The sequence below is a fragment of the Scardinius erythrophthalmus genome (genome assembly GCF_964197995.2).
Source record: "Scardinius erythrophthalmus genome assembly, chromosome: 2".
Taxonomy (NCBI): Eukaryota; Metazoa; Chordata; class Actinopteri; order Cypriniformes; family Leuciscidae; genus Scardinius; species Scardinius erythrophthalmus.
This window is the reverse complement of record NC_138222.1, coordinates 63,506,138-63,524,517: the sequence shown is the minus strand read 5'-3', so window position 1 is coordinate 63,524,517 and position 18,380 is coordinate 63,506,138.

Sequence of the window (18,380 nt, the reverse complement as noted above, 5' to 3'; positions counted from 1 at the left end):
ATTTACCACGATTTACCATGTTTCTAAGATGATTTATTACGATTTAACATATTCCAGCATGATTTACTATGATTAACATGTTGTTAGAATGATGTTAGCAGGATTAGCATGTTGTTAGCATGATTAGCATGTTGGTTGGATGATGCTAGCATGATTAGCATGTTGCTAGCATGTTTTTAGCTAGATGCTAACATGATTAGCATGTTGTTAACATGATTAGCATGGTGCTAGCATGATGCTAGCTTGATTAGCATGTTGCTAGCATAATGTTAACATGATTAGCATGTTGCTAGCATGATGCTAGCTTGATTAGCATGATGCTAGCATTATGCTAGCTTGATTAGCATGTTGTTAGCATGATGCTAGCTTTATTAGCATGTTGGTAGCCTAATGCTAGCATGATTAGCATGTTGCTAGCATGATGCTAGCTTGATTAGCATTATGCTAGCATTATTAGCATGTTTGCTAGCATGATGCTAGCTTGATTTAGCATGTTGCTAGCATAATGCTAGCATGATTAGCATGTTGCTAGCATGATGCTAGCTTGATTAGCTTGATGTTAGCATTATGTTAGCTTGATTAGCATGTTGTTAGCTTTATTAGCATGTTGGTAGCATAATGCTAGCATGATTAGCATGTTGCTAGCATGATGCTAGCTTGATTAGCATGTTGCTAGCATGATTAGCATGTTGCTAACATGATGCTAGCTTGATTAGCATGTTGCTAGCATGATGCTAGCTTGATTAGCATGTTGCCAGCATGTTTTTAGCAAGATGCTGTTGCCAGGTGGTTGCTAGGGTGTTCTGGGTGGTTGCTATGGTGTTGCTAGGCAGTTGCTAAGGTGTTCTGGGTGGTTGCTAGGCAGTTGCTAGGGTATTCTTGGTGGTTGCTAGGCAGTTGCTAGGGTATTCTTGGTGGTTGCTAGGGCGTTGCTAGGTGGTTGCTAGGGTGTTCTGGGTGGTTGCTATGGTGTTGCTAGGCAGTTGCTATGGCATTTTGGGTGGATACTAGGGCATTGCTAGGCAGTTGCTAGGGTGTTCTGGTTGGTTGCTAGGTGTTCTGGGTGGTTGCTAGGCAGTTGCTAGGTGTTCTAGGTGGTTGCTAGGCAGTTGATAGGGTGTTCTGGGTGCTTGCTAGAGTTTTTTGTGGTTACTAGAGCATTTCTAGACGTTGCTAGGGTGTTCAGGGTGGTTGCTAAGGTGTTTTTGTTAGTTGCTATGGTGTTACTAGGTGGTTGGTAGTTGTCAAATATGGTTACTATGGAGTTTTTATAGAGTTCTTAAAATCTTTAATAACGAGTGCCTTCTGTACGGCACTCGGCCTGCGGCCTCGTGCCTATGGCCGAATAGGCACAAGCATGGAGCGATATCGCAAGGCCACGAGAGTAAAATTGCTTTAAAAAATATAAAAAAAATAAAAAAATGTTATTTTTTGGTTTAGGGTGGTTGCTAGGGAGCTCTTAGTGGTTGCTAGGGTGCTGAAACTGGTTGCTATGGTGTGGCTATGAAGATTTTAGGCCATTACTTATTGGCTGCTTGATAATATAAATCCTCTGAGGGAGAGAGAGAGGGAGAGACGCAGGGGTGTCAGGCCCTTTGGAGTGGTGTGTGTGTGAAAACGTCGGTTGGGATTCAAATATTTTTAGAACTCCCAATGTAAAGTCAATGGGACTTTTTTGGCCGCTTTTTCGTCCGCTGTGCGAACATCGTACACCCGATCGCTTAGAAAAGTCATACCACACCTCTCCTCAATGAGCCGGTCGATTTGACACCTCACTCAGGGGTCTGAGACAAACGGTGCGGGGCGAGTTACGCGCCAAACTTTGTCCAGAATAATAAGAATAATAATAATAAGTATGCAAGAGAACAATAGTGATGCCTTGCTTTCAGCAAGCACCACTAACTAGAATGTACATTTCCTGAAGAAAATGTGAAATGGTGCTTGCAGTGGCAAAACTCTCCACTCGGTTGCTAGGGTGTTGTACATGATTGCATACGAGCCAACAACCATGTCTGTACGATGTTGTGGAGCTGAAATATGGCTTCTATATGTTGCAATATGGTTGCTAGGTGGCTCTAAATGGTTGCTAGGGTGTGAATACACAGTTACCATGGTGATATTTACAGACTGTTTTACAACTGAAACTAATGAGCCAACCCCCATCTCTATACAATATTCTGATGCAGAGATGTAGGTCTTGTAAAATGGTTGCAAGGGTACTCTGTTTGGTTGCTATGGAGTTGCTTGGCAGCTGCTGATGATGAAACTGCAAAGGCTTCTTGTCAGTATGAATGATATAAACCAACTCCCATCTCTATACGATGTTCTGATGCAGAGATATACGTTTTGCTAAACGGTTGCTAGGGTACTCTGTTTGGTTACTAGGGAGTAGCGTGGCAGCTGCCAATCATGAAACTCCAAAGGCTGCTTGTCAGTATGAATGATATAATCCAACTCTCATGCCTCTGCGACATACAGAATGGAAGATATCCCTCTTTGGATATTGGTTGCTAGGGTACTCTGTTTGGTTGCTAGGGAGTGGCTTGTCAGCTGCCAATCATGAAACTCCAAAGGCTGCTTGTCAGTATGAATGATATAAACCAACTCCCATGCCTCTGCGACATTCAGAATGGAAGATATGCCTCTTTGGATTTTGGTTGCTAGGGTACTCTGTTTGGTTGCTATGGAGTTACTTGGCAGCTGCCAATGATGCAATTCCAAAGGCTTCTTGTCACTATGAATGATATAAACCAACTCCCATGCCTCTGTGACATTCAGAATGGAAGATATCCCTCTTTGGATTTTGGTTGCTAGGATACTCTGTTTGGTTGCTAGGGAGTGGCTTGGCAGCTGCCACTGATGAAACTGCAAAGGCTTCTTGTCATTATGAATTATATAAACCAACTCCCATGCCTCTGTGACATTCAGAATGGAAGATATCCCTCTTTGTATTTTGGTTGCTAGGGTACTCTGTTGGTTGCTAGGGAGTGGCTTGGCAGCTGCCAATCATGAAACTTCAAAGGCTGCTTGTCAGTATGAATGATATAAACCAACTCCAATCTCTATACGATGTTCTGATACAGAGATATTCGTTTTGCTAAACGGTTGCTAGGGTACTCTGTTTGGTTGCTAGGGAGTGGCTTGGCAGTCGCCAATGATGAATCTGCAAAGGCTTCTTGTCACTATGAATGATATAAACCATCTCCCATTTCTCTGTGACATTCAGAATGGCAGATATCCCTCTTTGTATTTTGGTTGCTAAGGTACTCTGTTTGGTTGCTATAGAGTGGCTTGGCAGATGCCAATTATGAAACTGCAAAAGCTTCTTGTCACTATGAATGATATAAACCAACTCCCATGCCTCTGTGATATTCATAATGGAAGATATCCCTCTTTGGATTTTGGTTGCTAAGGTGTTCGACAATGGTTGCTAGGGAGGGGCTAGGAAGTGTTGAGGTGATTCATGATTGGCTGTTTGCTGCCCCGAGTCAAATGAGACCACCCCCATGTTTCTATGACAATTCAGTCCGGAGATATCTCTTTGAACTCTTTCAATGGAAGTCTATGGAACTTGTTGCTAAGGGGCTCTAAATGGTTGCTAGGGCGTGGCTTGATAGCTTCACAATGATCCTGAGAGACTGATTGGTCGTCTGAGTAAAATGAGCCCGCCCCCTTGTCTCTATGACACTGTGATCAGGAGCTATGTTCAATACAAAATCCCTATGCAATTTACCATAGTAGGAAAAGCATGTGAGTTTCACAGGACGTTCCTTCCCCATAGTAAGTCAATGGGGCAACTTTGGGCAGCTTCTGCCCCCCAGGGCTACAACTTTTACCCCATTGTGAGGTATGTTCTTACAGAGCCTGTCAGCCTCTTCAAATGTGGCAAATCACAAGTTTATGTGAAATCCTCGCTCTGAGCTAGGAGTCGTCAAAGTTTGTCGCAATGTTAAGTCTATGGGACTTTTTTGGACGCTTTTTTGCCCCTGGGGCAAACATCGCACCCCCGATCGCTTATAAAAGTCATAGCACACCTCTCCTCAATGAGCCGGTCGATTTGACACCTCACTCAGGGGTCTGAGACAAACGGTGCGGGACGAGTTACGCGCCAAACTTTGTCCAGAATAAAAATAAGAACTAGAATGTACATTTCCTGAAGAAAATGTGAAGTGGTGCTTGCAGTGGCAAAATTCGCCACTGGGCAGATGCTAACACAATTTTCATGTTGTGATACCATGATATACCACATTTTAGCATTATTTACCACGATTTACCATGTTTTTATAAGATTTTTTACTACAATGTACCACATTCCAGCATGATTTACTATGATTAACATGTTGTTAGAATGATGCTAGCAGGATTAACATGTTGTTAGCATGATTAGCATGTTGGTTGGATGATGCTAGCATGATTAGCATTTTGTTAGCATGCTTTTAACAAGATGCAAGCATGATTAGCATGTTGCTAGCATGTTTTTAGCTAGATGCTAACATGATTAGCATGTTGCTAGCATGATGCTAGCTTGATTAGCATGTTGCTAGCATAATGCTAGCATGATTAGCATGTTGCTAGCTTGATTAGCATGATGCTAGCATTATGCTAGCTTGATTAGCATGTTGTTAGCATGATGCTAGCTTTATTAGCATGTTGTTAGCCTAATGCTAGCATGATTAGCATGTTGCTAGCATGATGCTAGCTTGATTAGCATTTTGCTAGCATGATTAGCATGTTGCTAGCATGATGCTAGCTTGATTAGCATGTTGCTAGCATAATGCTAGCATGATTAGCATGTTGCTAGCATGATGCTAGCTTGATTAGCATGATGCAAGCATTATGCTAGCTTGATTAGCATGTTGTTAGCATGATGTTAGCTTTATTAGCATGTTGGTAGCATAATGCTAGCATGATTAGCATGTTGCTAGCATGATGCTAGCTTGATTAGCATGTTGCTAGCATGATTAGCATGTTGCTAACATGATGCTAGCTTGATTAGCATGTTGCTAGCATGATGCTAGCTTGATTAGCATGTTGCCAGCATGTTTTTAGCAAGATGCTGTTGCCAGGTGGTTGCTAGGGTGTTCTGGGTGGTTGCTATGGTGTTGCTAGGCAGTTGCTAAGGTGTTCTGGGTGGTTGCTAGGCAGTTGCTAGGGTATTCTTGGTGGTTGCTAGGGCGTTGCTAGGTGGTTGCTAGGGTGTTCTGGGTGGTTGCTATGGTGTTGCTAGGCAGTTGCTATGGTATTTTGGGTGGATACTAGGGCATTGCTAGGCAGTTGCTAGGGTGTTCTGGTTGGTTGCTAGGTGTTCTGGGTGGTTGCTAGGCAGTTGCTAGGTGTTCTAGGTGGTTGCTAGGCAGTTGCTAGGGTGTTCTGGGTGCTTGCTAGAGTTTTTTGTGGTTACTAGAGCATTTCTAGACGTTGCTAGGGTGTTCAGGGTGGTTGCTAAGGTGTTTTTGTTAGTTGCTATGGTGTTACTAGGTGGTTGGTAGTTGTCAAATATGGTTACTATGGAGTTTTTATAGAGTTCTTAAAATCTTTAATAACGAGTGCCTTCTGTACGGCACTCGGCCTGCGGCCTCGTGCCTATGGCCGAATAGGCACAAGCATGGAGCGATATCGCAAGGCCACGAGAGTAAAATTGCTTTAAAAAATATTTAAAAAATAAAAAAATGTTTTTTTTTGGTTTAGGGTGGTTGCTAGGGAGCTCTTAGTGGTTGCTAGGGTGCTGAAACTGGTTGCTAGGGTGTGGCTATGAAGATTTTGGGCCATAACTTATTGGCTGCTTGATAATATAAATCCTCTGAGGGAGAGAGAGAGGGAGAGACGCAGGGGTGTCAGGCCCTTTGGAGTGGTGTGTGTGTGAAAACGTCGGTTGGGATTCAAATATTTTTAGAACTCCCAATGTAAAGTCAATGGGACTTTTTTAGCCGCTTTTTCGTCCGCTGTGCGAACATCGTACACCCGATCGCTTAGAAAAGTCATAGCACACCTCTCCTCAATGAGCCGCTCGATTTGACGCCTCACTCAGGGGTCTGTGACAAACGGTGCGGGGCGAGTTTCGCGCCAAACTTTTGTGTGGAAGAATAATAATAAGAAGAAGAAAAATAATAAGTATGAGCAATAACAATAGTGATGCCTTGCTTTCAGCAAGCACCACTAATAATAACTAGAATGTACATTTCCTGAAGAAAATGTGAAGTGGTGCTTGCAGTGGCAAAATTCGCCACTGGGCAGATGCTAACACAATTGACATGTTGTGATACCATGATATACCACATTTTAGCATTATTTACCATGATTTACCATGTTTCTAAGATGATTTATTACGATTTACCACATTCCAGCATGATTTACTATGATTAACATGTTGTTAGAATGATGCTAGCAGGATTAGCATGTTGTTAGCATGATTAGCATGTTGGTTGGATGATGCTAGCATGATTAGCATGTTGCTAGCATGCTTTTAACAAGATGCTAGCATGATTAGCATTTTGCTAGCATGTTTTTAGCTAGATACTAACATGATTAGCATGTTGTTAACATTATGCTAGCTTGATTAGCATGTTGCTAGCATGATTAGCATGTTGCTAGCATGATGCTAGCTTGATTAGCATGTTGTTAGCATAATGCTAGCATGATTAGCATGTTGCTAGCATGATGCTAGCTTGATTAGCATGATGCTAGCATTATGCTAGCTTGATTAGCATGTTGTTAGCATGATGCTAGCTTTATTAGCATGTTGGTAGCATAATGCTAGCATGATTAGCATGTTGCTAGCATGATGCTAGCTTGATTAGCATGTTGCTAGCATGATTAGCATGTTGCTAGCATGATGCTAGCTTGATTAGCATGTTGCTAGCATAATGCTAGCATGATTAGCATGTTGCTAGCATGATGCTAGCTTGATTAGCATGATGCTAGCATTATGCTAGCTTGATTAGCATGTTGTTAAAATGATGCTAGCTTTATTAGCATGTTGGTAGCATAATGCTAGCATGATTAGCATGATGCTAGCTTGATTAGCATGTTGCTAGCATGATGCTAGCTTGATTAGCATGTTGATAGCATGATGCTAGCTTGATTAGCATGTTGCTAGCATGATGCTAGCTTGATTAGCATGTTGCCAGCTTGTTTTTAGCAAGATGCTGTTGCCAGGTGGTTGCTAGGGTGTTCTGGGTGGTTGCTATGGTGTTGCTAGGCAGTTGCTAAGGTGTTCTGGGTGGTTGCTAGGCAGTTGCTAGGGTATTATTGGTGGTTGCTAGGCAGTTGCTAGGGTATTCTTGGTGGTTGCTGGGGCGTTGCTAGGTGGTTGCTAGGGTGTTCTGGGTGGTTGCTATGGTGTTGCTAGGCAGTTGCTATGGTATTCTGGGTGGATGCTAGGGCATTGCTAGGCAGTTGCTAGGGTGTTCTGGGTGGTTGCTAGGCAGTTGCTAGGTGTTCTAGGTGGTTGCTAGGCAGTTGCTAGGGTGTTCTGGGTGCTTGCTAGTTTTTTGTGGTTACTAGAGCATTTCTAGACGTTGCTAGGGTGTTCAGGGTGGTTGCTAAGGTGTTTTTGTTAGTTGCTATGGTGTTACTAGGTGGTTGGTAGTTGTCAAATATGGTTACTATGGAGTTTTTATAGAGTTCTTAAAATCTTTAATAACGAGTGCCTTCTGTATGGCACTCGGCCTGCGGCCTCGTGCCTATGGCCGAATAGGCACAAGCATGGAGCGATATCGCAAGGCCACGAGAGTAAAATTGCTTTAAAAAATATAAAAAAAATTTAAAAATGGTTTTTTTTGGTTTAGGGTAGTTGCTAGGGAGCTCTTAGTGGTTGCTAGGGTGCTGAAACTGGTTGCTAGGGTGTGGCTATGAAGATTTTAGGCCATAACTTATTGGCTGCTTGATAATATAAATCCTCTGAGGGAGAGAGAGAGGGAGAGACGCAGGGGTGTCAGGCCCTTTGGAGTGGTGTGTGTGTGAAAACGTCGGTTGGGATTCAAATATTTTTAGAACTCCCAATGTAAAGTCAATGGGACTTTTTTGGCCGCTTTTTTGTCCGCTGTGCGAACATCGTACACCCCATCGCTTAGAAAAGTCATAGCACACCTCTCCTCAATGAGCCGCTCGATTTGACACCTCACTCAGGGGTCTGTGACAAACGGTGCGGGGCGAGTTACGCGCCAAACTTTGTGTGGAATAATAAGAATAACTAGAATGTACATTTCCTGAAGAAAATGTGAAATGGTGCTTGCAGTGGCAAAACTCTCCACTCGGTTGCTAGGGTGTTGTACATGATTGCATACGAGCCAACAACCATGTCTGTACGATGTTGTGGAGCTGAAATATGGCTTCTATATGTTGCAATATGGTTGCTAGGTGGCTCTAAATGGTTGCTAGGGTGTGAATACACAGTTACCATGGTGATATTTACAGACTGTTTTACAACTGAAACTAATGAGCCAACCCCCATCTCTATACAATATTCTGATGCAGAGATGTAGGTCTTGTAAAATGGTTGCAAGGGTACTCTGTTTGGTTGCTATGGAGTTGCTTGGCAGCTGCTGATGATGAAACTGCAAAGGCTTCTTGTCAGTATGAATGATATAAACCAACTCCCATCTCTATACGATGTTCTGATGCAGAGATATACGTTTTGCTAAACGGTTGCTAGGGTACTCTGTTTGGTTACTAGGGAGTAGCGTGGCAGCTGCCAATCATGAAACTCCAAAGGCTGCTTGTCAGTATGAATGATATAATCCAACTCTCATGCCTCTGCGACATACAGAATGGAAGATATCCCTCTTTGGATATTGGTTGCTAGGGTACTCTGTTTGGTTGCTAGGGAGTGGCTTGTCAGCTGCCAATCATGAAACTCCAAAGGCTGCTTGTCAGTATGAATGATATAAACCAACTCCCATGCCTCTGCGACATTCAGAATGGAAGATATGCCTCTTTGGATTTTGGTTGCTAGGGTACTCTGTTTGGTTGCTATGGAGTTACTTGGCAGCTGCCAATGATGCAATTCCAAAGGCTTCTTGTCACTATGAATGATATAAACCAACTCCCATGCCTCTGTGACATTCAGAATGGAAGATATCCCTCTTTGGATTTTGGTTGCTAGGATACTCTGTTTGGTTGCTAGGGAGTGGCTTGGCAGCTGCCACTGATGAAACTGCAAAGGCTTCTTGTCATTATGAATTATATAAACCAACTCCCATGCCTCTGTGACATTCAGAATGGAAGATATCCCTCTTTGTATTTTGGTTGCTAGGGTACTCTGTTGGTTGCTAGGGAGTGGCTTGGCAGCTGCCAATCATGAAACTTCAAAGGCTGCTTGTCAGTATGAATGATATAAACCAACTCCAATCTCTATACGATGTTCTGATACAGAGATATTCGTTTTGCTAAACGGTTGCTAGGGTACTCTGTTTGGTTGCTAGGGAGTGGCTTGGCAGTTGCCAATGATGAATCTGCAAAGGCTTCTTGTCACTATGAATGATATAAACCATCTCCCATTTCTCTGTGACATTCAGAATGGCAGATATCCCTCTTTGTATTTTGGTTGCTAAGGTACTCTGTTTGGTTGCTATAGAGTGGCTTGGCAGATGCCAATTATGAAACTGCAAAAGCTTCTTGTCACTATGAATGATATAAACCAACTCCCATGCCTCTGTGATATTCATAATGGAAGATATCCCTCTTTGGATTTTGGTTGCTAAGGTGTTCGACAATGGTTGCTAGGGAGGGGCTAGGAAGTGTTGAGGTGATTCATGATTGGCTGTTTGCTGCCCCGAGTCAAATGAGACCACCCCCATGTTTCTATGACAATTCAGTCCGGAGATATCTCTTTGAACTCTTTCAATGGAAGTCTATGGAACTTGTTGCTAAGGGGCTCTAAATGGTTGCTAGGGCGTGGCTTGATAGCTTCACAATGATCCTGAGAGACTGATTGGTCGTCTGAGTAAAATGAGCCCGCCCCCTTGTCTCTATGACACTGTGATCAGGAGCTATGTTCAATACAAAATCCCTATGCAATTTACCATAGTAGGAAAAGCATGTGAGTTTCACAGGACGTTCCTTCCCCATAGTAAGTCAATGGGGCAACTTTGGGCAGCTTCTGCCCCCCAGGGCTACAACTTTTACCCCATTGTGAGGTATGTTCTTACAGAGCCTGTCAGCCTCTTCAAATGTGGCAAATCACAAGTTTATGTGAAATCCTCGCTCTGAGCTAGGAGTCGTCAAAGTTTGTCGCAATGTTAAGTCTATGGGACTTTTTTGGACGCTTTTTTGCCCCTGGGGCAAACATCGCACCCCCGATCGCTTATAAAAGTCATAGCACACCTCTCCTCAATGAGCCGGTCGATTTGACACCTCACTCAGGGGTCTGAGACAAACGGTGCGGGACGAGTTACGCGCCAAACTTTGTCCAGAATAAAAATAAGAATAATAATAATAAGTATGCAAGAGAACACTAATGATGCCTTGCTTTCAGCAAGCACCATTAACTAGAATGTACATTTCCTGAAGAAAATGTGAAGTGGTGCTTGCAGTGGCAAAATTCGCCACTCGGTTGCTAGGGTGGTGTACATGATTGCATACGAGCCAACAACCATGTCTGTACGATGTTGTGGAGCTGAAATATGGCTTCTATATGTTTCAACATGGTTGCTAGGTGGCTCTAAACGGTTGCTAGGGTGTGAATACACAGTTACCATGGTGATATTTACAGACTGTTTCCCAACCGAAACAAAAGAGCCAACCCCCATCTCTATACAATGTTCTGATGCAGAGACATGGGTCTTGATAAGGGGGTTGCTAGGGTACTCTGTTTGGTTGCTAGTGATGGACTTGGCAGGTGCCAATCATGAAACTCCAAAGGCTTCTTGTCACTATGAATGATATAAACCAACTCCCATGCCTCTGTGACATTCAGAATGGAAGATATCCCTCTTTGGATTTTGGTTGCTAGGGTACTCTGTTTGGTTGCTAGGAAGTGGCTTGGCAGCTGCCAATCATGAAACTCCAAAGGCTGCTTGTCAGTATGAATGATATAAACCAACTCCCATCTCTATACGATGTTCTGATACAGAGATATTTGTATTGCTAAACGGTTGCTAGGGTACTCTGTTTGGTTGCTAGGGAGTGGCTTGGCAGCTGCCAATGATGAAACTGCAAAGGCTTCTTGTCACTATGAATGATATAAACCAACTCCCATTTCTCTGTGACATTCAGAATGGCATATATCCCTCTTTTGGATTTTGGTTGCTAGGGTACTCTGTTTGGTTGCTATGGAGTGGCTTGGCAGCTGCCAATGATGAAACTGCAAAGGCTTCTTTTCACTATGAATGATATAAACCAACTCCCATTTCTCTGTGACATTCAGAATGGAAGATATCCCTCTTTGAATTTTGGTTGCTACGGTACTCTGTTTGGTTGCTATGGAGTTGCTTGGCAGCTGCCAATGATGAAACTGCAAAGGCTTCTTGTCACTATGAATGATATAAACCAACTCCCATGCCTCTGTGACATTCAGAATGGAAGATATCCCTCTTTGGATTTTGGTTGCTAAGGTGCTCGACAATGGTTGCTAGGGAGGGGCTAGGAAGTGTTGAGGTGATTCATGATTGGCTGTTTGCTGCCCCGAGTCAACTGAGACCACCTCCATGTTTCTATGACAATTCAGTCCAGAGATATCCCTTTGATCTCTTTCAATGTAAGTCTATGGGACTTGTTGCTAAGGGGCTCTAAATGGTTGCTAGGGCGTGGCTTGATAGCTTCACAATGATCCTTAGAGACTGATTGGTCGTCTGAGTAAAATGAGCCCGCCCCCTTGTCTCTCTGACACTGTGATCCAGAGCTACGTTCAATACAAAATCCCTATGCAATTTACCATAGTAGGAAAAGCATGTGTGTTTCACGGGACATTCCTTCCCCATAGTAAGTCAATGGGGCAACTTTGGGACGCTCCTGCCCCCCAGGGGTGCAACTTTTACCCCATTGTGAGATATGTTCTTACAGAGCCTGTCAGCCTCTTCAAATGTGGCAAATCACACGTTTCTCCGAAATCCTCGCTCAGAGCTACGAGTGCTCAAAGTTCGTCGCAATGTTAAGTCAATGGGACTTTTTGGGCCGCTTTTTCGCCCCTGGGGCGAACACCGCCCCCCCGATCGCTTATAAAAGTCATAGCACACCTCTCCTCAATGAGCCGGTCGATTTGCCACCTCACTCAGGGGTCTGTGACAAACGGTGCGGGGCGCATTACGCGCCAAACTTTTGTCCGGAATAATAATAAAAAGAATAAGAATAATAAGTATGAGCAATAACAATAGTGATGCCTTGCTTTCAGCAAGCACCACTAATAAGAATAATAAGTATGAGCAATAACAATAGTGATGCCTTGCTTTCAGCAAGCACCACTAATAATAAGTATGAGCAATAACAATAGTGATGCTTTCAAAAAAGCACCACTAATAAGTATGGAGGATAACAATAGTGATGCTTTCAAAAAAGCACCACTAATAATAATAACTAGAATGTACATTTCCTGAAGAAAATGTGAAGTGGTGCTTGCAGTGGCAAAATTCGCCACTGGGCAGATGCTAACACAATTGACATGTTGTGATACCATGATATACCACATTTTAGCATTATTTACCACGATTTACCATGTTTATAAGATTATTTATTACGATTTAACATATTCCAGCATGATTTACTATGATTAACATGTTGTTAGAATGATGTTAGCAGGATTAACATGTTGTTAACATGATTAGCATGTTGGTTGGATGATGCTAGCATGATTAGCATGTTTTGCTAGCATGCTTTTAACAAGATGCTAGCATGATTAGCATGTTGCTAGCATGTTTTTAGCTAGATGCTAACATGATTAGCATGTTGCTAGCATGATTAGCATGGTGCTAGCTTGATTAGCATGTTGCTAGCATAATGTTAGCATGATTAGCATGTTGCTAGCATGATGCTAGCTTGATTAGCATGATGCTAGCATAATGCTAGCTTGATTAGCATGTTGTTAGCATGATGCTAGCTTTATTAGCATGTTGCTAGCATTATGTTAGCATGATTAGCATGTTGCTAACATGATGCTAGCTTGATTAGCATGTTGCTAGCATGATGCTAGCTTGATTAGCATGTTGCTAGCAACATGCTAGCTTGATTAGCATGTTGCCAGCATGTTTTTAGCAAGATGCTGTTGCCAGGTGGTTGCTAGGGTGTTCTGGGTGGTTGCTATGGTGTTGCTAGGCAGTTGCTAAGGTGTTCTGGGTGGTTGCTAGGCAGTTGCTAGGGTATTCTTGGTGGTTGCTAGGCAGTTGCTAGGGTATTCTTGGTGGTTGCTAGGGCGTTGCTAGGTGGTTGCTATGGTGTTGCTAGGCAGTTGCTATGGTATTCTGGGTGGATGCTAGGGCATTGCTAGGCAGTTGCTAGGGTGTTCTGGGTGGTTGCTAGGCAGTTGCTAGGTGTTCTAGGTGGTTGCTAGGCAGTTGCTAGGGTGTTCTGGGTGGTTGCTAGAGTTTTTTGTGGTTACTAGAGCATTTCTAGACGTTGCTAGGGTGTTCAGGATGGTTGCTAAGGTGTTTTTGTTAGTTGCTATGGTGTTACTAGGTGGTTGGTAGTTGTCAAAGATGGTTACTATGGAGTTTTTATAGAGTTATTAAAATCTTTAATAACGAGTGCCTTCAGTACGGCACTCGGCCTGCGGCCTCGTGCCTATGGCCGAATAGGCACAAGCATGGAGCAATATTGCAAGGCCACGAGTGTAATATTGCGTTAAAAAATACAAAAAAATGTAAAAAACTTTTTTTTTTTGTTTAGGGTGGTTGCTAGGGAGCTCTTAGTGGTTGCTAGGGTGCTGAAACTGGTTGCTAGGGTGTGGCTATGAAGATTTTAGGCCATTACTTGCGACTTGCGATGTTGCAGAGGCTTGTCAGCCAAGACAGCCCCACAACATCCAGAGACTTGAGGTACTCAGGGCGGATCTCATCCACCCCCGGTGCCTTGCCACCGAGGAGTTTCTTGACTACCTCGGTGACTTCAGCTTGGGTGATGGACGAGTCCGCCTCCGAGCCCTCAGCCTCTGCTTCCTCAATGGAAGACGTGACGGCGGGATTGAGGAGATCCTCGAAGTATTCCTTCCACCGTCCGGTGATATCCCCAGTCGAGGTCAACAGCTGCCCACCTCCACTGTAAACAGCGTTGGTAGGGCACTGCTTCCCCCTCCTGAGGCGCCGGACGGTTTGCCAGAATCTCTTCGAGGCCGACCGATAGTCCTTCTCCATGGCCTCACCGAACTCCTCCCAGGCCCGAGTTTTTGCCTCCACAACCACCCGGGCTGCAGTCCGCTTGGCACGTCGGTACCCATCAGCTGCCTCAGGAGTCCCACAAGCCAGCCAGGCCCGATAGGACTCCTTCTTCAGCTTGACGGCATCCCTTACTTCCGGGGTCCACCACCGGGTTCGGGGATTGCCGCCTCGACAGGCACCGGAGACCTTACGGCCACAGCTCCGAGTGGCCGCGTTGACAATGGAGGTGGAGAACATGGTCCACTCGGACTCAATATCTCCAGACTCCCTCGGGATCTGGTCGAAGCTCTGCCGGAGGTGGGAGTTGAAGATCTCTCTGACAGGAGATTCGGCCAAACGTTCCCAACAGACCCTCACAGTACGTTTGGGCCTGCCGAGTCTGTCCAGCTTCCTCCCCCGCCATCGGATCCAACTCACCACCAGGTGGTGATCAGTTGACAGCTCCGCCCCTCTCTTCGCCCGAGTGTCCAAGACATACGGCCGGAGGTCGGATGAAACGACCACAAAGTCGATCATCGACCTCCGGCCTAGGGTGTCCTGGTGCCATGTGCACTGATGGACACCCTTATGCTTGAACATGGTGTTCGTTATGGACAAGCTGTAACTAGCACAGAAGTCCAATAACAGAACACCACTCGGGTTCAGATCAGGGGGGCCGTTCCTCCCAATCACGCCCCTCCAGGTGTCACTGTCGCTGCCCACGTGGGCGTTGAAGTCCCCCAGTAAAACGATGGAGTCCCCAGTCGGAGCACTTTCCAGCACCCCTCCCAGAGACTCCAAGAAGGCCGGGTCCTCTGCACTGCCGTTCGGCCCGTAAGCACAAACGACAGTGAGAGACCTATCCCCGACCCGAAGGCGTAGGGAAGCGACCCTCTCGTTCACCGGGGTGAACTCCAACACATGGCGGCTGAGCTGGGGGGCTATAAGCAAACCCACACCAGCCCGCCGCCTCTCACCATGGGCAACTCCAGAGTGGTGAAGAGTCCATCCTCTCTCGAGGAGTGTGGTTCCAGAGCCCAAGCCATGCGTAGAGGTGATCCCAACTATCTCTAGTCGGAATCTCTGAACCTCACGCACAAGCTCAGGCTCCTTCCCCGCCAGAGAGGTGACATTCCATGTCCCTAGAGCTAGATTCCGCGTCCAGGGATCGGGTTGTCTAGGCTCCCGCCTTCGACTGCCGCCCGATCCACTTTGCACCGGCCCCTTACGGTCCCTCCTGCAGGTGGTGGGTCCACGGGAGGGTGGCCCCACGTCACTCCTTCGGGCTGAGCCCGGCCGGACCCCATGGGGGGAGGCCCGACCACCAGGCGCTCGCATACGAGCCCCAACCCCGGGCCTGGCTCCAGGGTGGGGCCCTGGCTGCGCCATACGGGCGACGTCACGGTCCTCCTTTTTTTGGGCATCATAAGGGGTTTTGAACCGCTCTTAGTCTGACCCGTCGCCTAGGACCTGTTTGCCTTGGGTGACCCTACCAGGGGCATATAGCCCCAGACAACATAGCTCCTAGGTTCATTCGGGTACTCAAACCCCTCCACCACGGTAAGGTGGCAGTTCAAGGAGGGGGCATTATTTGACACTTTTTCATATTTCGGGAGCCGAACAGCTCAAAGCTCATCTCCTCATGACTCATCCGAGTGGGCGTGGCCCCAGAGACAAAGACATTTTTCCCGCTTCAGACCTTTGGACGTTCATTGGTTGTTCGCGCGAACAGAGGCGTCAACCCATATTGTCCATAAAAGACCGACTCAGAAAATCCTCTCTCTCTCTCTCTCCTGCTTTTACGAACCCTCTTCTTCAGAAGACCCATGGCTCCCTTTTAGGGAGCATTCTTTCGTATTCGGACTCAGCGAAGCAAACGCAGCAAGCAACTTCAACTAAAAGAAAAGACTCTTTTGAAAATCCCGCGGCCGCGCTCACCTGAACACGCATGAGAGAACAAAAGGCCCATGCGCGCGCGCCTGCCTCAGCACCACAACAGACCACATGCAAGTCTCGAAATCTAAATGCTGTTTAAGGTTGTATCTTCCCTTTTTCAAGGTGATCTGATTCCTTGTTGTCTGTCAAAAGGTTGCTGTCTGTGAGTCTGCCTAAAACTGTGCTTTCTCTGATCGCACAGGTTGCTTTCACTTTCGCTCGCTCATCCTCTCCATCTCTCGCATCTTCCGATCTCTCTCTATCTATCTATCTATCTCTCTCTCTCTCATTTTCGTTATTCGTTTAGTCTTGTGTTACGTGTTTTGTATATACATATATTCTGTGTGAATCGATGTAGTAATTAGTCCAATTATTAAAACCATTATATTCTGGATTGTCTCTAAGTGTTCATGTTACAAGTCAATGAAACTCCGATCAAGTTACGCTTTACAATGCGTTACTGTTAAGTAACCTACATTTTATAAGAACAAGAAAGTAATTTTCATGGCCAGAAAATATAGCTTTCTTCGAATTATAAGAAAGATAATTTGTCGAGAAGTTAATGGCATTAATTTTACGACCAGTTTGCGGGACAAACAACTGTTTAATTAATACATTAATTTCCCTTAAAATATTATTTTGATTAATTGATCTGAAAGAGGGACCTTTTGGGTATATTAATGATTCAATTATAACTCATTGTAATTGATTATTGATGTATACAAATGGGTCCAAATTTCAGCTTCAATTATTGATTAATATTGTAAGAATATAGATGAATCAACCCGATTCATAATTTTGATTCCCTATAATCATTTGAGCTAAGTCATATTCGTTATAAGGTTTATAAAAATAACTATTCATAACAGGTAACATATGGGCACATTGTAAAGGTTTATAAAATAACTATTCATAACAGGTAACATCTGGGCACATTGTAAAGGTTTATAAAAATAACTATTCATAACAGGTAACATCTGGGCACATTGTAAAGGTTTATAAAAATAACTATTCATAACAGGTAACATCTGGGCACATTGTAAAGGTTTATAAAAATAACTATTCATAACAGGTAACATCTGGGCACATTGTAAAGGTTTATAAAAAATAACTATTCATAACAGGTAACATCTGGGCACATTGTAAAGGTTTATAAAAATAACGTCTCAGGTTACGTATGTAACCCTGGTTCCCTGAGAGGGAACGAGACGCTGCGTCGAGACGCGGTGGGAACGCTCTGCGTGATTGCGTAGTGAAGCACGTGTATAATCAGTCCAATGGAAAGACGAGACGTCATAGGCGGGTGACGTCATCGACCAGGAAGCTATAAAGCACCCCTGCGACAGACCGTGGCAGCTTCTGTAAGCCGAAGCAAGTCGATCACAGGCATGCAGGGAGTATGGCAAGGCGACGCAGCGTCTCGTTCCCTCTCAGGGAACCAGGGTTACATACGTAACCTGAGACGTTCCCTTTCAAGGGAACTTCGAGCTGCGTCGAGACGCGGTGGGAACCCTATACCCACGATGCCATATGACAAATGCCTGTTCTGTATGAAGACCATGCGCATACTAGGAAACAAGCACCCTAGACCCTGGAGTGGAGCCTAGGTCCAAGTCATAAAATCTAACAAATGTATGCGGTGAGGACCTGCCTGCCGCATTACAGATGTCAGAGTGAAACTCCTGATAATAAAGCCTTAGAGGCAGCCATACTCCTGGTAGAATGGGCCGGGACAGCCAAAGGTGAAGGCTGTCCGGCCGCTTCATAAGCAAGTGAGATAGCCTCAACTACTCACTTGCCCATTATCTGTTTAGATGCAGGGCAACCTATCTTAGGTAACCTGAAGCAGACAAATAACTGCTCTTATATATATGCCACAGGTTGCAGCTCTGTGGACATAAGCATCCAAGAGCCCGGACAGGGCAAAACAGATTAAGTTCTTCCTGATCTGGCTTGTATTAAGGTGGAGGACAGAAGGCCTGCAGCACAAATGACCCACAAATTTAGTAGGAATACAACCCGGCAAGGGGTGAGGAAGACTATCACTATACCAGGTGCAAATCCAAGTACGTGCAGGCCCCAGCCTCAAGTACCACGGAGAAGATGAAATAAGGATCTCTCCTCAGAGATAACCCAGCAAAGAAACATTCATTGCAGAAATCA